Genomic DNA, 26,841 nt, shown 5'->3' with positions numbered 1-26,841 from the left:
GGTCAAGATGATTTTGTTGCGGCTTGGGGTCAACATTGCGCAAGGGAGTCTAATCGAAAAGGTATATCTTCAACCTTCTTTCAACCCTATTCGTTCTTTGTACTTTGATACATGGTTGTTTATGATACATTTAAATTATATAGGTTTATTTAACACCTTTTTACTCATAATTTCTACAACTTTTGAGCATGTGGGTAGCAAATTGAGTCATTTTAATTCATATTAAGACATTAGACATAACTTGAGTGAAGTTTGTAATTTTATACAATTTATTATTAATTTTACATAATTTTTCTATTTTATGCTACATGTTAATTTTTACTCATGAACATAAGTTAATTTCTACTTCATGTAGATGGCAAGCTCATCAATTGGACTCATAAATTCAATTCAACCCAACTTGGAAGATGGTTGCTGAAAAGAATGAAGTATGCTCTCAATTGGGTTGTCAAAACCGTCCAATAAGGGGGGAGAATGGCCCAAATTCGACAAAGGCATGAGAACAGCCCAAATCAGCTTTGGAATAATTAATTTGAAAGTCCCCACATGTGCAAAGAAATTACAAATTAGCCCCTAACTTCTACCTCTATTGTCGTCCAACCCATGCCACAAATCAAGCAAGAATCAAGCAATAAAATCATGATAAAATCAGCACACTCTTCACAATTCATGGTCGGCCAAGCAAGGCAACAATTCAAGGGATTTCTAAGAAAATTGTAGCTATCTCCCATGCTATCCCTCTACTATAAATATCACCTACATTTCATTTCTCAAACATCACTGATCATTCATTCTTCACTTGTCCATCAACTCACTTTCTTTCTCTCTTCCACACATAAGCATCCCCATTTCTCCATTTCCTTTAGCTAGCATTTTCCCTTGAGGAAAGTCACTCTTTGTCAGCAACCTTGAGGAGCATTTTATGAAGGAGCAATCATGAGAACTGGAGGAAGCCACCACGATCGATCTTCAGAGAATCACGGAAATCATCAAGAGCTTCTTCTTTCCCATTCTTTAATTTTTCACCATGTTTGCAAATTGTTTTGATGTTTTCCCATTGACAATAATGACTTAATTTTTTTTGCTAGAATAATTGTTTTAATTTGATGAAGTTCATTTGATTCATGTTTATGATGTTTTCTGCCCCAGTTGTTCATGCTTCCAATTAAAATCATTTTTGAATTCCATGCATTAGAATATGTTTGAATGCATTAGAATTAATTGATCAATCCTAACTAGATAGCGATTAATGGATGCAATAATTGGAAGGTTCATGCTTATTTAGATCCTAACCTGATTAAATTAAAGGTTTGTAATAACTCGAAAGAGCTCTATTACCTTGCATAGCGTTTAGATTTGTGTGATTAAATTGATTCAAACCTAACCTGTCGTTGTTACTTCAAATAAATTCTAAGGAATCCCTAGTTAAATATGGACATAGAAATATACATGTTTTTCTAAGTATAAGATTTCAAAAGAACTTATATCAAATTCCAATTTAATGAATGATCGAGTTGCCATGGAATTTTTCCAAAACATTGTTAAGCATGATGAAAATGAATTAAGTCAAATGTTGTAATTATTCTAGCCTATTCATGTTATTATTGTTAACTCATGAAATTCTTGTTAAACCATCACCTTGCATTTCATTTTATTTGCATTTAGGTTAAGTTGCATTTAATTAATTAATTTAATTTGATATCTATCACTCAAAATTATTTTGTTTTTCTTAACCAACTTCTGAATAGAAATTTTACATTTATCTATTTAAACAGTCCCTGTGGAGACGATAACTCTTTTACTTACTTATTACTTGATAACAATTGTGTACACTTGCACATTCTGTTGCAAACCAAGTTTTTGGCACCGTTGCCCAGGACCTGTTAATTTAATCATTATTTCTTGCAATTTGATTTATTTACTTTTATTATTTTATTTAATTTTTATTTTCTATGATTTATTTTCCTGTGTTTATGAGCATAGATCGAATCATCGATTTACTCCTTGTAGACCCTGAAATTGAGTGGACATTTAAACAAAAAAGATAAGAAAGATTAGCCTAGAGACAAGCCATGAAAATGGACCTTAAAAAGATTAGCCTAGAGACAAGCGGCGAAAATGGACCCTGAAAATCAAAATGAAGATCAAGGGAATTGAGCAATTAATGCTCGTAATCCAATCATTATTCCCGATGATAAGAATCGAGCTATAAGGCAGTATACTGTGCCACTTTTTAATGAGTTAAATCCTAGAATTAGGAGACTGAAGATCGAGGCACCGTAGTTTGAATTGAAGCTTGTGCTATTTCAAATGCTTCAGACAATGGGCTAATTTAGTGGAATGCCCGCAAAAGATCCACATCTTCACCTTCGACTATTCATGGAGGTGATTGACAAGATAGCCAGTGTACTTGAAGACGCATTGAGGTTGAAGTTTTTTCCATACTAGTTGCAAGATCGAGCACGAGCATGGCTTAATTTGTTGTCACCAAATTCAATTTCTACTTGGCAAGAATTAGCAAAAATCGTTCTGGTAAAGTATTTACCACCTAGAAAAAATGGTAAGTTGCATAATGAGATCACCACTTTTCAACAAATGGATGATGAGTCCCTATACGAGGCATGGAGAAGATTCAAAGAGTTACTAAGCAAATTCCCTCAAAATGGGATTCCACACTGCATCCAATTGGGGACATTTTATAATAGTTTCAACGCACACAAAGGTTGGAGGTAGAAGTCTTATAACGAGGCTTATGAGATCATAGAGAGAATAGCCAGTAACAATTTACAACTAATAATTTAAATCATGTTGCAACTCAGCCACCAAGTCACCTTGACAATTGGAGTGCATGAATTAGATACCCTCACTTCACTCTCAACTCAAGTATCTTCTATCTTTTCAATGTTGAAAAAGTTTAATACTAACAGTTTAAATCATGTTGCAACTCAGCCACTAAGTCACTTTAACATTATTTCCTGTGTATACTGTGGGGACACTCATTCTTTCGAGAATTGTCCATCAAATCCCAAGTCTGTTTATTATGTAGGAAATCAAAATCAACATAAAAGTGGACAAGGACCATAGTCCAACTTCTATAATCCTTCATGGTGAAACCATCCAACTTTTCTTGGAGTAACCAAGGATGAGGACCGAACAACACTTACATGCAACATAGATCAAATCAACCTCAATGGTTCAATCAATAAGTTCAGAAGTCACCACAAGTAGAATCATCTAATAGTTTGGAGAATATTTTAAAGGCATACATGGCAAAGAATGACACCTTAATCCAAAGCTAAGCAGTAACACTGAAAAATTTGGAAAACCAAATGGTTCAGTGCTACGGAGCTTCCTAATAGACCATCAGAAGCCTTGCCAAGTGACACGAAAAATCCAAGGAATATGTGAAAGGAACACTCCAAGGCAGTTGTTTTACAAAGTAAGACTTTGGAACCTAAGGAAGCTGAGGTTGAAAATGAACTTTCCAAGGAAAAGAAAAATCAACCAACATTTGAAATTCCTACACTAAAAAGGCCAGGTGTCATAGATTCTGAAGAGGTGAAATTTAAACTTGTAAATTCTGATAATCTAACATCTATGTTAGATGCAGAGACATTACCTCGAAAGAGCTGTCCAGTCCGAGCCAAGGTTGCACAAGCTCCATATCCTCGAAGACTCAAACAACATAAGCAACAATAGGATACTCAATTTAGGAGAATTTTGGATGTATTTGAAACAACTACGTATCAACATTAAGTTGGTGGAAGCTTTAGAGCAAATTCTATTCGAAAGCTATAAAGGAATTTATTTCTAAGAAGAGAAGGTTTGAGGAAATCAAACATGGTTAGACATGGTTCGATCAATGATGAGTCATGTCGATCTTCTTACTTCTATTTGGGGACATGTGTATGAGACAGTTGCCTTCAAACTAAATCTTGTTCCATCTAAATTGGTTCAAAAGATACCATATGATATGTGGATTGGGAAGAGTCCTAGTATGTCCTTTATGAAGATTTGGGGTTGTGAAGCTTATGTTAAACATCATACATCTACAAAGCTCGAACCCAACTCTCAAAAGTGCAACTTTGTGGGATATCCAATGGAAACTAAAGAATATTATTTCTTCAATCCTATCGAGAACAAAGTGTTTGTTACTCGGAGAGGAGTATTCCTTGAAAGAGAGTTTGTCTCTAGAAAAAGAAGTCATAGAAAAATTGAACTAAGAGAAATTTGAGAACAATAACAGATCACTAAACCAGAGATTAAACAACAACAGGTTCCACAATTTAATCAACTGCTCTAGAAACACAACCACCGTGAAGATCTTTAAGGGAACACCATGTACCCGAGAGATATGGATTTCTCATTACAACATATTGTGATTTTCTACTTATCGATCAAGATGAGCCTAAGAATTATCAAGAAGTGGTGGTGAGGTTAGATTCTGAGAAATAGCTTGGGGCCATGAGGTCTAAGATGCATTCCATGTTAGAAAACCAAGTACGGATCATGGTTGACCCACTTGAATGGGTTAAACCCATAGGGTGCAAGTAGGTTTTCAGAAAGAAAATCGACATGGATGGTAATGTACAAATATACAAAGAGCAATTAATCACTATAGGTTTTTGATAAGTTCATAGTGTCGAATATGACAAAAATTTTCTCTTGTTGCTATGTTTAAATCCATCAAGATCTTACTTGCAATAGTTGCATTTCATGATTATGAAATCTGACAGATGGACGTTAAAACCACTTTCCTTAATGGTAGAGTACAAAAACTCACCTACTGTCCTTCCTCCTTGCTAACTTAGCTTTTCCAACAACCAAAGTCTCTTCCATCCTAATTAGCTAAGCATGACAACTAAATATACCAGTTAAACCGAAGGCATTCATGATTTAAAATCCAAAATCTAGGAACTTGTAGAAACCTTCAGACTTTATAGAAATCCCCAACTTCTAGTTTTCTCAAATCTATGAGTACAGAAAGATTAAGAAGCTTACCAGTTTATTAAATTCTCATCATTTTAGACTCAATCCTCATGTTCATCGTTCAATGCAGAGCTTTCCTAGAATTTTCTCTTTTTTGGAAAAACTAAATAATAAGATGAAGAAGAGAAGAAAATGAAATAGAATTGAGAAGAATCCTACTCAGAATAACACTTTTCAACTATATATAATCTTATATGCACAGTCACCTAAAATCCCCATCAAAACTAGCGGTCGACATCATTATGTTTCCCACTGAAGAACCAGTCATTTCCAATGTAACTGAACCAGAATTAAAAACCAACTATTTTCCATTCAACCACTAAGAAATTTAGATTTTACAATAGAGCCCGCCAAACCTATGGTTTCTTTTAGTTAACACCCAACTCTTTTCTTAACTTTGGACCTCTATTAAAAACACAATGTGAAATTTATTAATTATTCATAGTTAACAATGACGTCGATCCTTCAAGAGGAAAAGGAAAAGTGAAATCGGTTGACGAGTAGCTAAAAGTTTAGGATTATACATTTTTAATTTAATCCATGTGAATTTCTTGTATTTTCCTTGTAAATTACATATGGGAGTACCAAGGTAAGTATATGATGGTAATTTCAGTTGTTAAATTAAGCTTGTATATGAGTTCTTTGAAAAATAAGATTTGATTGAATAATTAGTAAAATAGCATGTTTGAATAGAAAAATATTGTGTATTATAAATTTTGATAGAAATGCATTGAATGATATCAATCATGTGTTGTTTCATAAAAAAAATGAATTATTGGTGGTGAAATTAATGAGAGTTCAATATGTGTACTAAATCGTGAATTAAATTGAATAATCATACCTTATTTCCTAGTCATACTGAGTCAAATATAGTTGGTATGCCATACAGTTGAGTTGTGTGTAGGATTATGCGCTTGCATTCTAGAAGGCACCTCATGTTTCATGATGTACTTTGTGTTCCAATATGCACTTTGTATTCTAGTGATGGCCTTTGTGCACCAGTATGCACTTCGGTGCCTATTGGTGTGTTGGTTGGATGATCCAGGTTTTTGTCCAAGTTCAAGTTAGGTTAATAAAGGTTTGAAATTTATTAAATCAATTAGATGTCTTGAATATACTATTGGTTAAGATATTCTAAAGTGGAATGTGATTTTGTCTAAAATTGAGCCTTAAAGGCTGAAATGTTTTGAAATGAGTCGGTAGACTCTAGAAATAAATGAATCATGTAATATTACTAAACTTGTTGAAATCAGTTTGTAGTTGATGGTTAGCCAATGGTAAAATTGAATGTTATATGGTTTTAGCATGAATTTGGTGTTGAAGTATGCATATAGTGTGTTTTGGACCTTTTACACAAACTTGGTAACTCTTAGTTGAAATTAGGTGTTAAAATGTATATTAATGTTCATACATATGGTATTTATTTTTTGTTATCAATGTACAACTGAGTTTCATTACTTAGTGTACGATTATTCTCTTTGTGTGGAGGTTTTGGTGTTTCTCAAGGCCCAAGACATGAAGATGTCATCTAGACTTTTGCTGTGACTCGAATAAGTTTGTGTTTTGTTATATCTTGGTTTTCAGATAGGAACTTTGACTCTATATATGTGATTCTCATATTTTGAGTTATATAAAAGTGACATTTTTCTAAGGTGTGTTCTTGTGCTTAGTTATGCCTCTCATATTGACTTGGAGTTTAGAAATTGTGGTAATTGTGCATAAATGAATTTGAGTGTGGTATTGTTGAGATGACTATAATTAGTTATATCTCATGGATGATAAGAATTGAAATTTAATTGCATAATGTTATTAAGGTTTTAGATTAGATTGCATAGGTTGTTGGACGTGTGAATGTAATACAATAATCTAGTTTAGGTTGGAGTTTTGAAGTATTATTTGGTGTGGTAATAACTTAGTCAAAATGTGATTGTGGTAGAATATGAGGTTGAGATATATTTTGGTAAATAAAATGGTGTAAGAGGATTTATATAGTTAATTGCATGTTTTTTGGATATACTTTTGGTATGTATCATGTTGGTATAAAGTTGGTGTTTGATTGTTGTTTTTAGTAGGTAAAAATGGTATGTTTAATGACTATGTGAATTGGTGAATGTTTTGAGGATAAATGTGAACCATTGGGTATGTTTTAGTATGTTTTGGGCATGTTTTGTTATGGCTTGATGATAGTTGGAAATGAAATAGGTACGAAATGCAAATTCTGGAATTCTTCCAGAAAGTATTAATAACTTGAGGAGAGTATCAGTACTTAGTGAATTTTCTTTAATTATTCAAACTTCAAACCTTCAAATGGTATCGATACCATAATAAAGTGTCGATACTTTGAGCAAGGTATTGGTACTTGACTGGGGTATCGATACATGTTCTAAAATTTTGGAAACCTTGCAATTTGGTCTTAATTCATACTCGAGTGAAATAAAATGCTTTAGTAAGCTCAATTAAGGCTCAGATTTAATTGTGTATCCTAAAATGTATGTGTTTCGACATGAATGAATGTATTAATGATTAATTTGTGGTGTATTTGTCGGTAGTTGACCAGTCATCAAATGTAGTAGTCAATTTGAGTTATTTCTACACTTAAGGATCTTATTTTCGTGCAAATTTAGTACTTAATATTAGACCAACATGAGCCTCAGGTAGAACTAATATGCGTAATTAAGTGTGTACGATAAAGGATTTCAGGTGCAATTTACATGGGAGCAAGGGACGAGTGATGCACAAACTTCCCGAGCTAATTAAGCATGAAATGAACCAAAACTATTGTGGAACACATGTCGTGGCACGCCATAAACCTTGTATGGTACGACATAGGTCGACTAGCTGCACAAGTATGCAGAGGCAACTTTTGTCCTCACAATAAAATTTATAAGAAGACCTAGGACGTGTCGAAAACCTAATTTCGATTGTCAACACTTCTATAAATAAGACATTAGGGATTTGATGTAACTAAGTCGTCTTAGACGTAATAGATGATTATTCTAATCTTGTTTCTCATATAATTCATTTCTGTTCTTCACATGATTTATTCAATTAACATTGAGATTATGAATAACATGAGTGGTTAAATCCCTTAACGGAGATTAACGAGTGAACGAGGACATGATTAACGGAGGATTTAGGGTTTCCAAAGAGGATTAGTTTGTGTAAATACATGTTCTTAAACCCTAGGCTTTGCAACCCTAGGAAGTTATCATAGGTTAGATGAGATTGAGAGATAAGTCGAATCAAGTAAATCGTAGTTTATCTTGGTTGAGAAAGTGAGGTCAAGAGATAAGCGGGTATCAACCAATAGAATAATTAGCTAGAGGCTAGGGGGTAATAAGTGGTGAATTGATAGCTAATCCACCCTAGAACCCTAATTCAAAATTAATTACAAACCCACAAGCGAATTAATCTTCATGATTGGTTTTTATTATTATTTTTAGTTAGTTGTTTATTTTTCTTGTTTATTTATGTTAGTTATTTAATTTCTATCATTAATCTATTTTATGATTTATCCTAATATAGGAATTAATTAGTACTACTTAGACTTATTATTGTAAAAAGGTTTCTATAGATTTATTCCATCCTCCGTTAGGCATGATCCTCAAAATACTTCCAAATGTTTCGTTGTAAACTATACTATATTATATTTTGACCCATAAAGTTGCAGACATCGCCATTCTAGTCTTATATATTTTTGGTGTGTTATTTTACAGTAAATGATAACTAGTTTATAGGCGGTCTAGTTGTTGGTGTCATTGCCAGGGAGGTTTCAGCAATCAATCTTGAAAATATTTTTTTGACAATGACTAAGATAAGAAGGAACAATAAAACACCTAAATACGATATTTAATTTTAGTTTTTTTTATTTTTATTTTATTTTTAAGTTGTTTATGACCCGAAGCTCCAACACTCCAATCGAATCGTACCTAGATCCAGAGTAAATACTTAGGCCCAATCATAAATTAATGAACATCGATCCACCCATGATAATTAATTTACCCTGGGACAACCTGTTATTTTAATATCCACGAGAGAAATAAGGAAATAACTGGGAAGAAATCCCAATGGATCGGCGGACATTGTGCGAACAAGCCTTACTTACACTAGACGCAATGCGATGAAGCATAGAAAGGCCGACAATTAACGCCATTAATTTTGAGATAAGAGCGACCACCATCTAAATGATTCAAACTACATTGTAGTTCAAAGGAAACATGGTAAAAGACTCGAACCAATACTTAAAGCGGTTCTTACAACTTTGCGACACTTCAAGTACAACAGGGTATCTGACGATGTTGTGTGTCTCTAGTTATTCCTGTTTTTGTTATGCGACAATGCGACTGATTGGTTGGATTTGTAGAATTGGATTGTGATATAATCGTCATTATTTGTTACTTTTATCAGTTGGGAAGGAAATGTGTGGTTTTGTGTGAATATAGGTGTAGGAATAGCAAGAAGATGAAAAGGGAAAATAAGGGAAGTGAAACCCTGTCGTGGCAATTTATTAAGATTGATTGCCAACAGAATTGCCAAGGAAGTACCAGGAAGATGACTTAGCACTCTATCCACATCACTCTCTGCCAGCTGGACGTGTACCAAAAAAACCAACCTAAAAAGAGGAAAGAAAAATTTGTGTTAAGGTGGGACGGATCTACCCAATAAAAGAAGGAGATAGAAGAAGAAGAAGAAGAGGGAGGAGAATTTGTGTGAGAAAGAAACTGGTGACAACAATCCTCTCTTTGGATAGAGAAAAGATCGATTGGAGAATTTCAGAGAAAGAAAGGGCAGCAGCTACAAAGAACAGAATACAAGTGTGAAGAAGGGAAAGAGACATCTGTCCTAGATTCACGTACGATCGAAAGGTAAAAGAAAAGCTGGAGTGTGGCAAGAAATCCTTCATTTCTGCCTTTAGTTTTCCTAATTTTTGTGATTCAAACTTTTTTAAATGTTGATGAATTATTTAAATTTGTTGTTTACTTTTAAACCATTGAAGTAAATCTTTTCTGGGTTGGAGTTATTTTGGTAGATGTTTATCATCTTGAATCCTCATGATTTTAGATTGCCTATATCATTGTTTCATTCTATTGTAAAGAAGAACGTTCATTGTAGTTATTAATCAAGAGTTATGTAGACATACAGAATTTAGATTTTTAGCATAAAATCTAGCTACCAAAAGAGGCAGGTTACAGTAGTAACTATTTGTGCAGTTGATTAGACAATATTTTTCCATGACATTATTTTAATATGAGCATTTCACACGAATAATTACATCCCTATTCATTTAACAATAGAATTACTCTTGCTTTTCTATGTAATTTGCCACTACATTTTATTTGCCATATCAATTCTCAATTTTTAGCATTAAATTAAATTAATTCATTATACCATCATCTTATTCAATTTAAGAGTATTTCCGTTATTTAGTATAGTTAATAGGATTATAATAACTTAATCAATCTTTGACCAATTTTTGATCCCTGTAGAGATGATACTTACTTATCACTTTATTTCTTGAATGATGTGTACACTTCCACAATTGAATAAGTTATTTATACTCAACAAGTTATTGGCTCTGTTGCTGGGGATCGACAGCATTGGTGTAAAGTTGATTTGTTAGTTTTCTTGTTATTTTTGTTAGAACAATTAATTAGTATTTTATTTGATTTCTTAGGTTTTGTACTAGTGCATGAGAAGAAATATTCAAGAGGATACAAAATATTGTTTTGATCTTGAGATTGAATGGATATTAAGGTGAATAAGGAAAGCATTAAGATAAATGCAGAGGATTATAAATGATCTAATCAGAGAAGATCAAGTACTCCAGAATGAAAGGAATATTGATATTCCTCGAATCTTAGATGATAGAGATAGACCCATCAGAGAACATGTAGTGCCTACTTTGGGTGATCTAAGTCCAGGAATGGTTAGGCCACATATTCAAGCTCAACACTTTAAATTAAAACTAGTAACGTTTTAGATGTTGTAGACGGTCGGGCAATTCAGTGGTTTACCAACTAAAGATCCCATATTGCACTTGAGACTTTTCCTTGAAGTCTGTGACTCATTTAGGCAACAGGGTGTTCCTGAAGATACCCGTATATTAAAATTATTCCCTTATTCATTACAAGATACTGCAAGATCATGGTTGAAAAGATTACCATCAGGTACGGTGGCATCCTCGAATGGACTATGTCAGAGATTTTATCTTATGTACAATACTCCTAACATGAATGCCAAGCTGAGGAATGGCATTACATCTTTCAGGCAATCTTGAGATGAGACATTATACGAAGCATGGAAGCGTTTCAAGAAATTAATTAGAAAATGTCTGATGCATGCTTTTCAGCAATGGACACAAATGGAAATGTTCTATAATAGATTAAATGCTCATACGCGAATGGTGGTGGATGCATCTACTAATGTGACGTTGCTTGACAAATCCTATAATGAAGCATATGAAATTTTGGAAAGAATAGCAAATAATGATTATCAGTACCCCACTACTAGATTTGGTATTGATAGAAGACTTGCTAGAGCAATGGAATTTGATGCGATTACATCATTAGTAGCTTAGTTATCATCTTTAACGAATATGATTAAAACTCTGAAAAAACCCTTTATAGTGCAAGAGATGAAGGTTGCAGAACTAGCATGTGTATACTATGGAAAAGATTATGTTTTTTTATGAATGACCATCCAATCTAGCCGTTGCATAATACATGGGAAATTTTAATTGTAGCAACAACAATCCTTACTCCAACACCTACAATCCAGGGTGGAAGCAACATCCAAATTTTAGCTAGAGTAATCAGGGAATGGGAAATGCCAACATTGTTAATAGGCAGAGTGCGACTGTTGTACCACCTGGACACAGTCAACCAATCCCGTGACAAAATGTGCAACAATGTTCGTCATCTTCAACATCAGCTATGGAAGCTTTATTAAAAGAGTATCTGGCTAAGAATGATGCACTTATTCAAAGCCAGACAGCTTCCTTAAGAGCTCTGGAGAAAAAAATGGGACAAATTGCCATTGTATTAAGCTCAAGACAACAAGGAGCATTGCCTAGTGACACAAAAAGTTCTAGATCTTAAGGAAAAGAATAATGTAAAGCCATAACAATCCGAGGTGGCACTCAACTACCAAGAGTTATGAATGATGCTTTGTCTGATGAGGAAAGTTTCGAAGTTCCTAGAAGCACAAATTTTGCACCAGAAGTGGAACAAACTACAAAATATGGGAGTAGACAAAAGCATATAGAAGCAAATTCATCTTGCCGAGCCAATACAAAGGCCATGGCAAGGCAACCTCAACAAATTGAAGAAAGGCCACCGCCACCTTTTCCCCAGCATCTCAAAAAGTCGAACCAAGATGATCCATTCAAGAAACTTCTGGAGGTATTGAAGAAGTTACACATCAATATATCTTTGGTGGAAACTTAGAACAAATGCCTAACTATATGAAATTCATGAAAGATGTCCTATCCAAGAAATGAAGGTTAGGGGAGTTCAAAACTGTTGCACTTATTGAAGGGTGCACAACAATGCTGAAAAACAAACTGCCACCAAAACTAAAAGATCTAGGGAGTTTCACTGTACCTTGTTCGATTGGAAAGAAAATTGCCACCAAAATTAGAAGATCCAGGGAGTTTCACTATACCATGTTCGATTGGAAAGCATTATGTAGGCAAAACATTATGCGATTTAGGTGCAAGTATCGATATAATACCTATGTCTATTTTTAGGAAACTTGGGCTATCAAAGGCAAGACCTATTACAGTCACACTACAACTAGCTGATAGATCATATGTCCATTCAGAAGGTAAAATTAAAGATGTATTGGTAAGAGTTAATAAGTTCATCCAGTAGATTTTATTATTCTGAAATGTAAAGCAGATAAAAGGGTACCTATAATACTTGGATGACCTTTCTTAGCAACTAGTAGAACACTGATTGATGCACAAAAAGGTGAGTTAACCATGAGAATTAATGATCAGCAATTGACTTTTAATGTGTTTGATGCTTTAAAGTGTGCAGACCTAGATGAAGAATTTCATGTTGTAGAATTTGTTGACATTGTAATTCAAGAAGAAGTTGCAGGACATATGCACAACAATGATAACAACGAACTCATTCCCATACGTACTGTCACAGGTTGGAGAGTTTGTATGGATTATCGAAAGCTTAACAAAGCAATGAAGAATGACCATTACCCTTTGCCTTTCATGGATTAGATGTTGGATAGACTAACAAGGAAATACTTCTCCTATTTTTTAAATGGCTATTCAAGGTACAACCAAATTTCCATATCTTGTACTGATCTAGAAAGAACTATAAAGAAAAGACAAAGCACTGGCATGACAAGAAAATTTTGCAACGGTAATTTGTACCTGGACAACAAGTCTTACTTTTCGATTCCAGACTTAAACTATTTCCTAGCAAATTAAAGTCGAGATGGTCTGGACCATTCAAAGTTAAGCGTATATACCCTCATGGAGCTTTCAACGTTAAAAATGGAAAAATAAGATCCAATTTCAAGGTCAATGGTCAACGCCTAAAACATTATTTTGGAGCTCTTATAATGTGCGACAATGATTTTATTTCTCTTCGAAATACTTAACAATTGTCTTTAGCAGAAATTTTTCTTTGTTTATTTTATTTTTACTTATTATCCAATAAGTTTATTTAATTGTTTATTTTCTTTCGTTACAAGTTCTTTTTGCCAAAGTAAAAATAATTTGAATGCATCGCCTTCTTCTTTTATGCAATTTATTTTATTATTCTTGTTATTACTTTTCTGATTCTCGCTCAATTTACTCTTGTGATGTGCCAGAGCTACTTTTGTTCGGTTTGATAAAGATTCTATTAATGCCCATTATAATTTGCTTGAGGGTCTAGATGAACATTTTGAGTTTATATCAAAGATTACAGTAGAAGGGTTACAACAGGTTCTTCAAGATCTTTGTATCAACTAACTTTAGCGAAAAATATTCCAAAAGGTTGCTAGAAAAATAGTCCAAGAAGACGTTTTAATAAAAAAAAAGCAACGTTACAAGAGAGCTGCAAGAAAATCCACACAACCCAAGTGAAGTAATTTCCTTCTCCTCCACGCTTTGATATTTATATTTTGATGATCATTCATTTTGATTTTTTTTTATCTATTTCATGCATTCATATAGCTTTTACTCATTTTATTTTGTCATGTTCATGCATTGAGGGCAATGCATCCCTTAGGTTTAGGGGTGTGTTGTGCATATAGACTACATTATTAATTGTACATACAGTCCTTTTTCCATAACATTCAATTGCAATTCAACTGTCTAATTATGTGAGTATATGGTTATCAATGATGTTTACTAATGTAACGACCTATTTTTAGTGAAATCAGAATAGTATTTTCGAGACCACAAATCTGACAAGCAAATTATTATTTTAGTGTTTATGTGATGTTAGTAAGGTCGTATTAAAATTTCGTTAAGAAATTTTGACATTTGCATGCTTAATTAAGTAAAAATGACTAAATCGTAAAAGGTGGAAAGATGGAGTTCTATTAGTTAAAGTTGTCAAATGGCTATGAAACTTTAATGTGAGAGGACTTAGCTGGTAATTAGACCATTTATGTAGTTAGTGGATGTTTATGGAAAGGTTTTACTGAAATTATTAATGTTTTTAAAGGGCAAAATGGTAAAAGGGTAATTAAAACATAAAATAAAAGTACATAAAAAGATGGTACCATCTTCTTCATTTGAGAATTCTACCGAAAATAAGCATGGAAGATTGCTAGGGTATTCGGCCAACTTATTTTGCTTGCATGGTATGTATTTGATTTCCGTTTTTAATGATTTTATGTTTTCGGGATCGTTGTAGCTTAATCTAGCTAGCCCGAGGATCAATTTGTAAAACTGTTAAAGATTTAGGGATTTTCCATGAATTTTCTTGCATGATTCTTGATGTTTAATGGAAGATTATGAGTCATTGTTGATAAATAAACTAGTTTTGTATCGTGATTTTGGATGAAAATGACATTTAGGGACTTGTTTGTAAAAGTGATGAAAGTTCATGGTAAATTTGTGAAATAATGCTTTGTATAGATTGATATAGGTCCCTAGAGAAAATTTTTTAGCTTAAGGAAAGGATGAAAATATTTAGATTTCAATTTATGAGCTTAAGGACTAAATCTTAAAAAGTTAAAATATGAGGGTCAAAATAGTAATTTTGCAAAAATATGAAATATAGACTACATTGAATAATAGAAGTATTAAATGGATTGAATTTGTCTATTTAGATATATATAGACCACGTACGGATCTAGATCGAGGAAAAGCTAAAGCCTCGAATTAATCAACTTCTTTTTACGCCTTAATCGTCGAGGTAAGTTCGTACAAATAAATGTTGTTTTAATGCTAATTTCAATTATATGTTGATATGTTAGCTGTAATGGAATTGGATGATGAATATCCAACAATGCCATGATAGTTAACGAGTCCTAATTGAACCTTAGGAATTCGTAGGATACAAATGACATGTCATTAGTGTTTTCATGTTTCGGGTGTTGGCCTTGAATGTCCTACCGATGGCTGAAGTCCTGCATATGTTGCAGATACTCCACAGCTTGTGCAAGCAGCATTGTGTAGCTTACATTTTGACCCACAGCTCGTGTTAGTAAGCCCATCTCACAGCTCGTGTGAGTAACGATGTGTCTGATGATATTCTAAACGGTTATATGTTAAGCACACTTCGTGTGAGCTTCCCCAAGTATCTGATGATATTCTAAATAGTTCAACAGGCATAAAAAGGAAAGGAATGGTAAGTGTTCAAATGAACCATATCATGTATTTATGAAAAGGATTGAAATGGTAAGCTGCAATTGAAGTACACTTATGTTAATGAAAATGATGAATTTAAATGAAGTATGTTCATGTATAATGGCTTACCTTATGTTAATTCAAGTGAATTATGTTTGAATGCACTAACATGTTTTGGTTATGGTGCTTAGGCTTGTGACAAGCTTGTGGTTGGATTATACTATGATTAATCTTAATGTTATATATTGAAATGGTAAGTTATGTTCATGTTTTACGAACTTACTAAGTATTATGTGCTTATGTAGTTTTCTTTCCTATGTTTTATAGATAATTAGAAACTCAATCAGCTTGGAACCTCGTCAGAGGTCTAACACACTATCCAACATAAATTTTGGTAGTTTTTGATGTTTTGATCATGGTTATAATGGCATGTATAGGTGGATTTGTATTGGTACCTAGTTGAATGTTAGTTGATGATTTTGGCATGTATAAGTTATTTTGGTACCATTTGATGTTGGTTAGTGTGTGTCATTTTGGTACTTATGATGCATGAAAGGTATGACCCAAATCGTAAGTTGTGTTGAAGTGTTAATGATCAAATTTGACGTATGATTTGGTAAAAGTTGAATTATGTTTGATAGTAGAAATGTGATCAAACATATACATGTTCTGGTAACTTTCTATGTTTACATTTGAGGTGCCATGTATGGCATATTGGTTGAACGGTTTTGGACAATTGAATTGGTCATTTCATGTTAGTTTTGGTCATGTTTTGATGCTTTGGTTATGTGTTTTAAAGGCCTTTAGATGGTTGCTTGAATTAGGGATGGAAATGACTTGTTTTTGGGAAAATTCATGTCTGCACGGTCGTGTAAGGACACGGGCTAGGATACGACTGTGTGTCCCTATTTCGATTGTAACACAACCTGAGACATGGGCGTGTGTCTCAGCCGTGTGAGGTACACGACCTGGCCACACGACCGTGTGACCCCTACAGTCCAATTTTTCTAACTTTTTCTTATAATTTTTTATTGTTTCCAATTTGGTCCAGATTCTTTCTAAGATATTTCTAGGGCCTCGAAGGCTCGACTAAGGGACGTTATATGTGTGATTGAATGTACTTAGAATATGTTTGCAATGATGTATGAAATGAATGTTTTAATGTTCCATTTGTATGGTAATGCTTTGTAACCCTATTCTGGCGATGGATACGGGTTAAGGGTGGTACAAATGAGGATAATAACTCTTCTTTGTAAACTTAGAAAATAGAGTGACAGTTGTTTAGGCATATTTAGCATAGGACAGTTGTTGAACATGACTTTCTAAAAGTAGAATAATTGAAATATAAATACAATTAGGTAGTAGTAGCATTCTTTGAATAAATTTAGGACTTCTTGACTTAATTTCAATATAGTAATAGAGTATAATTTTGTCATGGTAAAATAATATGAATACACCCATGTTTGAACTTGTTGAGTAAGTCAGTAATATTTTGTTTTCTCTATTATATTGTTGACCAAAAAAATGAGTTCAAATATGATTATTTGTCTAAAAGAAAGTGTACATATTTTAGGGACACTCCACTGAATCTTGAGGCTAAATTGCTAAGAAGGTAGTTGTTTGTTCCATCCATCTTTTTAGTTAAAAGCTTTTGTTTCATGAGTGAATTATATTCAAATTGTGACATGATGTAATACGTGGCAATCTACTATAAGCTCCATTAAGGTTGTCAAGTATATAATCATATGACAATACGAATTCCCTAGGAAACTTTGTGTTGAAAATTGAATAGTTACCTAAAAAATTGAGTTTAGGATAGAGATAACCTAAGGAAATTTGAGAGATCTGCTATAGTTTTAATTGCTAAAATATTTAGAAAATTTTACCTTTAGGAACCATTTTTTGCACTACATTTGCTAAATAGGTTTACAACAATTGTAAGAATTTTTTTTTTTGTTTTAGTAGAAGATTACTAAGAATAGAGCTACACGGTATGCTTATTACGATTTAGCAATACATTTGGTGACTAATTGTTTTGGCAATTCCATGCATTCATGCATATTCAAACATCATTTGCTTGAAGACAAGCTATAATTCAGTTTGAGGATGTGAGAACTCTTCAAAAGAGTCATATTTAAGTCCTCTAAACATAATTAATTGGTTATAATTAAGTGAATACATTTTCATTTTTAGGATATTTTTAAAACATTGCATAACAAAGCTAGGATTGTGATATAATGTTCATTATTTGTTACTTTTACCACTTGGGGAGGAAATGTGTGGTTTTGTGTGAACACGGGTGTAGGAATAGCAAAAAGATGAAAAGGGAAAATTAGGGAAGTGAAACATTATTGTGCCAATTCGTAAGATTGATTGCCAACAGAATTGCCATAGCAATTTCGGGAAGATGACTAAACACTCTATACACGTCACTCTCAGCCAGCTGGACGTGTACCAGAAAAACCAACATAAAAAGAGGAAAGAAAAATGTGTACTGAGGTGGGACGGATATACACAATAAAAGAAGGAGAAAGAAGAATAAAAAGAGGGAGGAAAATTTGTGTGAGAAAGAGACTGGTGACAACAATCCTCTTTCTGCACAGAGAAACACTCCAATGGATAATTTTAGATAAAGAAAGGGTAGCAGCTGTAGAGAGCAGAGTACAGATGTGAAGAAGGAGAAGAGACATCTATCCTGAATTCACGTACGATCGGAAGATAAATGAGAAGCTTGAGTGGGGTGAGAAATACTGCAGTTATGCCTTTATTTTACCTGATTTTTGTTATTAATCCAGAGTTTTATAGACACACAATAACTCAAATTTTTACTTAAAATCTAGCTATCGAAAGAAGCAGGTTATAGTAGTAACTCTCTGAGCAGTTGATTAGACAATATTTTGCCATGAAATAATTTTGATAAGAGCATTTCACCTGAATAATTCAAGCCTTATTCATTCAACAGAATTACTCTTGCTTTTCTCTGTAATTTGCCACTACATTTTATTTTCCATATCAATTCTATATTTTTAGCATTAAATTAAATTAATTCATTATACCAACATCTTATTCAATTTAAGAGTATTTCCTTCTATTTATTATAGTTAATATGTGACACCCCTAACTCGTATCTATTGCCTAAATAGGGTTATAGAGCATTACCGAATAAACGTAACCTAAAATTATTTACTTTCAAACATTTCAATAAACATAGCATAATCCATTTATAAACATGTTGATCGACCCTTAACCATGCCCTCGAGGCCCTATAATCACTTTAGAAACAATTCAGGACTAAATAGAGATCATTTGAAACATTTGATGAAAAGGACAGAAATTTTAAACTGCAGGGGTCACAGGGCTGTGTGACTCACACGGCTGAGACACACTCCTGTGTCTTAGTTCATGTAACAATCAAAATAGGGACACACAACTGTGTCCGTGCCCGTGTAACTTTCTGACATGGGTTACATGTCCAAGCCACACGCTCGTATGCTAGGTCGTGTAACACTCGAAATGGTCTCACACGCCCGTGCGCATGGTCGTGTACTAGGCCATGTAACTACCTGACTTGCAACCTTTAAAACCTACAGAAGACACATGGCTGAGACACACATTCGCGCCTAAGGCCGTGTGGGCTAGAAATTGGCCAAAATCAAGCCATTTCTTCAACCACTTTAAGCATGTACCTAAACACAATTTGCACATATGACTAAGAAGTTAAAACATGCCCAAAACATGCATAAAATGACCAATTCACTTTACCATTAATCCATACAACCAATATGCCAATAAGGTACCTTAATCAAAAACCATCAAACAGATCTAAACATGTGCATATTTGGCCATACATCAACCATACACATCTAACTTATTTCCGTACCAAAAATACTATAATTGACCATATGTCATATCCATAAAAACTTACCATTTGGACCATTACCCACATACATCATAATCACATAAGTGACAGAAACCACCCATTTCCAAATGGTACTAAGAAACCAACTTATATATACATACCAAATTCAACATTTAACACTCAAGTAAAACTTTAAACATAATTTCCCTATACATGCCACTATAACCTTGACTAAAACATCAAAAACTAGCAATATATTCACTCGATAGTGTGATAGGTCTTCGACTAGCTTCCAAACCGAATGAGCTTCCAATTATCTATAAAACATAGGAAAGAAAACTACGTAAGCACATAATGCTTAGCAAGTTCGTAAAACATGAACATAACTTACCATTTCAATTCATAACATAAAAATTAAGCATAATATGATTTGACCAAAAGCTTGGCACAAGTCTAAGCACCAACAACAACACATGTTACTATATCGAAACATAGTCCACATGAATTTAAGATAGGTAAGCAATTACAAATGAACATAATTTATTTGAATTCATCTTTTTCCTTAACATATCATTCTTTCAAATGAAGCGTACCATTTCAACCAGTTCCATAAATACATGCCATAGTTTCTTTTGTATACTTACCATTTCTTTCCTTTTCATGCTTCTTGAACCATTTAGAATATCATCAGATACGCAGGATAGCTCACACGAAGTGTCCTAAACATATAACCATAACATTTTCTATATTTTATATCATTGCTCACACGAACTATGAAATATGCTTGTTCTAACAACCCATTTTTCATTGCTGTCGAAAATAGTGGTTTCGGGGCCACCAAATTTGACGAATAAGTTCGTAAATATTAAATATTAATATTTATGAGTCAAATGTGACTTTTAAAAGGTTTTTAATTTGATAATTTATGTTATTTAAATAATTTATTAAGTTCGAGTGGTAAGACTTTATGGTCAAGTGGTTTTAAAAAATGAGGTATCAGGACTTTGTTTCTATTAATCGAGCCGTAAATATTTTTATAAATATTTATATAGTTTCATAAAAGTGGTATTAGAGTTCAGTTGAAAAAATTTAACGTTTTGATAGTTAATAAATTAAAAAGGATTAATTTGTAAATTGTTCAAAATAAAGTAAATATAACATTTTAGTGATTTCATGGCTTGATTATTAAATTAGAAAGGACCAATGTAATAAATAGTCCTTCTTATTGACATTATATGGCACTATGTATTAAAATTATAAAATATTATATGATTTAAGGGCAAAATGGTAGATTTTATGAAATTAAAACAAAATTAAAAGAAGAAAAAGGTCATTTCTTCTTCACTTTTTCATTTAACCATGCCGAAACACCATGAGAACTCAACTTGGGAGGTAAGCCCATTTTGATGCCGTAAATACTTTTTCATTTAACCATGCCGAAACACCATGAGAACTCAACTTTTTCATTTCTTCTTGCATGTAAGCCCATTTTGATTCCGTTTCTTGTATTTTTTATGTTTTTTAAATCGTTGCAACTAAGTCTAGCTCTCGTACCTTCGTTTTTGAAACTGTGAAAGATTTTGAATTTTTCCATTGATGAATCAATGTGATTTTAGATGTTAAATGATGAATTTGAAATATTAGTTGATATGTAAAAGTATTTTGTTAAGTGATTTTGTTGAATTTTCTGATTAGGGACTAAATTGTTGAAATAGTAAAAGTACAAGGTTTTGATATGAAATTGTTCAAAAAACTGGCTGAAATGGAGGCTATGAATATTTGGCTAGTGTGAAATTTCAATAAAAATGGTTAATTTGCATGTTTTACCCTTAGGGCCTAAATTGAATAAAAGTAAAACTTTAGGGGCAATTTTATACCTTCGTTTTTGAAACCGTTAAAGATTTTGAATTTTTCCATTGATGAATTACTGTGCTTTTAGATGTTTAATGATGAATTTGAAATGTTGGTGGATATTTAAAAGTATTTTATTAAGTGATTTTGATGAATTTTTTATTAGGGACTAAATTGTTGAAATAGTAAAAGTACAAGGTTTCGATATGAAATTGTTTCAAAATGAGCTGAAATGGAGGCTGTGAATATTTTTCTAGTGTAAAATTTAAATAAAATGATTAATTTGTAGTTTTTAGGCTCAGGGACTAAATTGAGTAAAAGTAAAACTTTAGGGATAATTTTGTATAAATGTCAAAAAATAATGAAATTGCATAAAATAATTTTTTTACTATCTAAATTAATAGATTGTATGAAATTATTAATTTAGATCAAGATCGGGTGGAAAATCGTGGAGAATGGAAAATTACCAAAATGCCCCTATACTTTGACATTTCTGTAATTCTGCCAGGTAAGTTCGTATGAATTGTATTATGTATAATCTTGATTAAATTGAATGTTAATATGTGATTTTATTGAAAATGAATAAAAATATATATGTTATTATACAATTATCATGTTATGAAATGACGTAAATCAACGACGTACGACGATTATTGAGCCCCATTTGAACCTTATGAATTCGTAGGATACAAATGACATGTCGTTAGGGTTTACATGTTTCAGGTGCTGGTCCTGAATGTCCTACCGATGGCTAAGGTCTGGCAAGTGTTACTGATACTCGAAAGCTCGTGTAAGTAGCATCGTGTAGCTTACATTCTGACTCATAACTCATATGAGCAGGCCCATTTCATAGCTCGTATGAGCATATTACGGTTATATGTTTAGCACATTTTGTGTGAGCTATCCCACGTATCCAACTATATTCTATTTGGTTCAACGAGTATCAAATTTATTAGGATATGGTAAGTGTTCTATATGAACCAAGACATGTATGTATGAAAGACTTTGAAATGGTGAGCTACATAGACAATATGTTATGTTGAGATGGATGATAAATCTAATTGAATTATGCTCAAGTTTAATGGTTATCCATGTAAAATTCTTAAGAATCCTGTTTAAATGAACTAACATGTGTTGTTGATGTGCTTAGGCTTATGCGAAGCTTGTGGATATGATTAATTTTTATGATTACGCTTGTACTATGCATATGCGAAGCTTGTGGATATGATTAATTTTCATGATGTTATAAAAGGTTTAATGTGGTAAATGATGTAATTATATGAAAGCAAATTTCTTATGCTATGGATGAATCTAAGTATGTCATTGATAAATAAACTGAATTGAGAATGAATAATGTTGTTTAGGCTTATGATAAGCATTGGGGATGGAATGGAAAGTAACTAAATAGAAATATATATAATCTTATAAAAAGGTTGATGATTATATATTACGTCTCATGAAATCCTTTCATGTTATGAATGGTCAATAAATATACGACATTAATGAACTTAATCATTTGTGAGTTGATAATTATGGTTTGATAAGTCTTGAGGCATTGGTATAGGTTTATATTTAACCTATAAATTTCACTGTTAAAATGTAATATTATGCTTATGGTTTATACGATCTTACTAAGCATTCATTGTTTATGTGATTATTGTTGGAACGCCGGCACCCCTACGGCGCAGCGGAAAAATAAAACATACAGTGATCCTAAGCATGGATCCATGTGTGAGGAATGAATCGGGCTGAAAAAGGGTTTCAAAATTACCAAATGGTGCTTCTGAGTAGATAGCGATGCCTCGACAACGAGTAATCTGATCTGCTATCTAATCTAGCCGCAATCTATCGTGACCTCGGCCTCTACGTAATCCACCCTGTTGACAATAAACGGAAAGAATCCCAAAAACTATTTTTGAGAAGATTTTGCTTTGACGCCTACTATACCCACCAAGCAAAGAAAAACAAGATTTTATATCCCTTTTTAGGGTTTCTTAAAATTAAATAAATATATCAACGTTTTTTAAACCAAAAATTATAATTACATTAATTATAATAATGGTTTGATAAACTATATATTTATTTGAATTTATATACTAACCAAATTCATGTTCATTATGCGTACAACAACCTTGTACATATAATTTGTTCAATATTTGATTACCCAATTAAATTAATTCTATAATTAATTTAATTCAAGCGATAACCAAACACAATACAAACTTGTTTTATTCTGTTCATTTCAACTATAGGGTGTGACCTTGTAGGTTATTGTAACGTTAGCAGTAATACTAGAATGATTCCAATGTTACAAACAATGAGTGGCACCTAGCAATGCATCATTGCTACCTAAGTTACAAGAAATCAAGATTCGACATAACCTTTTATGATTAACCTTTCATGCAATAATCCTTAAGTTCTTTATCTCTGGATTGGACATAAGTCATGGAATAGTCACACTTGCATAGTTCATTCCATGTTCCTTGATATCTTTAGTAGACTATGATATACAAATAAGTATGACATCTCATATCAGCTTATTTGAGCATGGCCATGCATTTCTAGTCTCACTCAATCAAGTGGCCTAAGATATTACTCTCATTATGTAGGAGGGACTTATCCTATATCGATCAACAATATCCCTCTACACAGATTGTGGTATATCCAACATCAACCTTTATAGAACAACCAGTTACGGTATACATTTGACTGTATCAAAAGACACAACTCACGATGTTGGGATTATGATGATCTTAATTCTGAGGATCATATACATATTAATCACTATGAGTAATGTTGTGACAATTACATAATAATCCAAGAAATATACTCATAACGGGTCAGTCCAATATGTTGTGCTCTAACACACATATTCATGCATCGATCTTGACATTCCATATCAATGACAACTCTTTATCATCAATCAACTACATGTTAGTCTTAATGCATTATTGTTGTCCTAGCCAACAATAATACTTGACTAAGGACCTTTTAAGAATAATCATATTATTCTCAGGACATTATTATAAAATAGTTTATTTATGCACACAGAAAAGAAACTGCAATAATAATGGTAACGCCTTATATTAATAAACATGATAAGTCGAGTATGTTATTACAACCATCTCATGATTGATCTTTGGGCATACTCTAACAATTATCTTTCTCTTACTTTACAAATTATTGGAAGTTCGATCAGGTTGGAAGCTAGTCAAAGATCTATCACACTATCCATCAATTTTTATCGATAGATTTTGATGCTTTGGTTGTGGTTACAATGGCATTATAAGTGGACTTATGTCTAATGATATTGGCATTATAAGTTAATGATATTGGCATGAAATGTTGCTTTGAATTTGTCAAACTTATGATATTTGATGCCTTGATGATTGTTGTGCTTTTGGTAATTTGATGTTTAAAGGTTTGTGTTTATAAGATCAAATTGATGCATGGTTTTATGGCCAAAGTGGTAAGAGTCGGCAAGTATGCAAAGTGATCCTTTAGGGCATTTTTGACATGAAAATTTAGTCAAGTTGTTTGGTTGAATTATGAAAATTTGGACATAATTCGATATGTATATATGTTGGTTTTTGGAACCATTTGGAAATGGCTAGAATGCTGACATTTAAATTGTTTCATGCATATGAGATGTTGTCCCAATGGTAAGGTCATTTTGATATGTTTTGATATGGAAACTAGTTAATGGATAAATGGTTAAATATGCACATGTATAGGTGTTTAATACATGATGATATAGCCATTATGTTTGCCTTGTAAATATGGTATTTTGGTTGATGAAATAGTTATCATGTTGGCATGTATATATATGTGGTTTAAGGAATGATGAAATTTATCATTTTGGTGCTTTTGTGTGAACAAATATATTGATGATCTAGCTTGAATATGCAATCTGTTAGGTACATTTTGGATGCTTGAAAATAAGTACAAATGGATAGTATATGTAATCATGTTTTGGGTGAAGGAAATAGCTTGAAAATGACCTATTTTTGGTCCAAACGGCCTAAGACACGGTCGTGTGTCTCAGTCGTGTGTCCCATGTAGGTTTCAAAGGGTTGCAAGTCAAGCAGTTACATGGCATGGTACACGGGCATGTGAGGCCATTTTGAGAGGTACACGACCTAGCACACGAGTGTGTGGGTTGGCCGTGTAACCTAAGTTGGAGAGTTACACGGGCACGGAAATAGGCTGGGACACGGTTGTGTGTCCCTATTTCAAATGCCCACACAGCTTAAGACACGGGCGTGTGTCTTAGTTGTGTGAGTCACACGGCCGTGTGACCCTTGTAGTATGAAAATTTTCAACTTTTTCCTAAAAACTCTATATGTTTCCAATTTAGTCTTGATTCGTTTCTAATGTGCTTTTAGGGCCTCGAGGGCTCGTATAAGGGACAATATGTGTGAGATTGATTAATTTTTCTATGAATGAAGTTATGATTTAAATCTTTTGAATACTTGATAGTTTTGAGTTGTAAACTTTTGGTAATGCTCCGTAACCCTATTCCAGCTACGAATACGGGTTAGGGGTGTTATATTTATTGGTATAACAGCTACGGTTTAGTCAGTTTTCAGACTAAACGTAGCATGTATGAAGTCTAGAAATACATGCCATTTTATAACCTTTGATAATGTGATATCTCCAGACTTTGATGAGATTTATTTTATTTTTAAACATAGATGTTTTCCAACTGAGCTAATTCCGGTAATACTGAAAGCGACATTCAAGTGTCTAATTAAAAGTTGCTAAGGATGAGTAGAAACTCATAATGGTAAGAGAAAAAGTTCATAATGTTATGTTATTAATGAATGTTATGTTTTGTGTATATATGTGAGTCAATTTTAAAAGCTTTACGATCTCCATCCCCTCACCCTCAAAACCTTACACAACAAAATTCACAAGATTTATGTTGATTAAGTCCACAAGTATGAAATCGAAGAGTTCAGTGGTTGAATGAATAGTAATATGGTCAGAGCTGAGAATGGGTTAGCAATTAAAGAGAGTTTTAGAAGAGATATTATATTATTTTTAAAAATCATTCGTGTTACGCAACATCACTGTTAAAGAAGAGGTTAATCACCGATAATCGACTTATTCAGGTATCGTATCTAAAGAATGGATTAACCGAATTTTTTTTTTGAATTGATTTCTTTAGTGGAACGAGATTATGTGGGGTTATTGATGGCTTTAATAGTCAGCTGAGTAGTATTTGAACTGCAAATATATTTGAATGCAACGATTATAGTTGAGTAGCTTACGACATCTTTTCTGTGTATTTTATATGTTCTTTTATCCTCAGAGGTATATTCAATTGTTAATT

At 33.0% G+C, this 26,841-nt stretch overlaps 2 non-coding genes across 2 annotated transcripts; both read right to left on the bottom strand.

The window, feature by feature from the left end:
• Positions 1–2,563: 2,563 nt before the first annotated feature.
• LOC128040799 (small nucleolar RNA R71) lies at positions 2,564–2,669 on the bottom strand. The gene has a single exon (XR_008195605.1). It is a non-coding gene; the product is annotated as a small nucleolar RNA R71 (small nucleolar RNA).
• An 8,558-nt stretch (positions 2,670–11,227) lies between these two features.
• LOC128040759 (small nucleolar RNA R71) lies at positions 11,228–11,333 on the bottom strand. The gene has a single exon (XR_008195565.1). It is a non-coding gene; the product is annotated as a small nucleolar RNA R71 (small nucleolar RNA).
• Positions 11,334–26,841: the final 15,508 nt, after the last annotated feature.

Source organism: Gossypium raimondii, chromosome 4 (assembly GCF_025698545.1).
Source record: "Gossypium raimondii isolate GPD5lz chromosome 4, ASM2569854v1, whole genome shotgun sequence".
Taxonomy (NCBI): domain Eukaryota; kingdom Viridiplantae; phylum Streptophyta; class Magnoliopsida; order Malvales; family Malvaceae; genus Gossypium; species Gossypium raimondii.
This window is presented reverse-complemented; position numbering and strand designations above follow the sequence as displayed.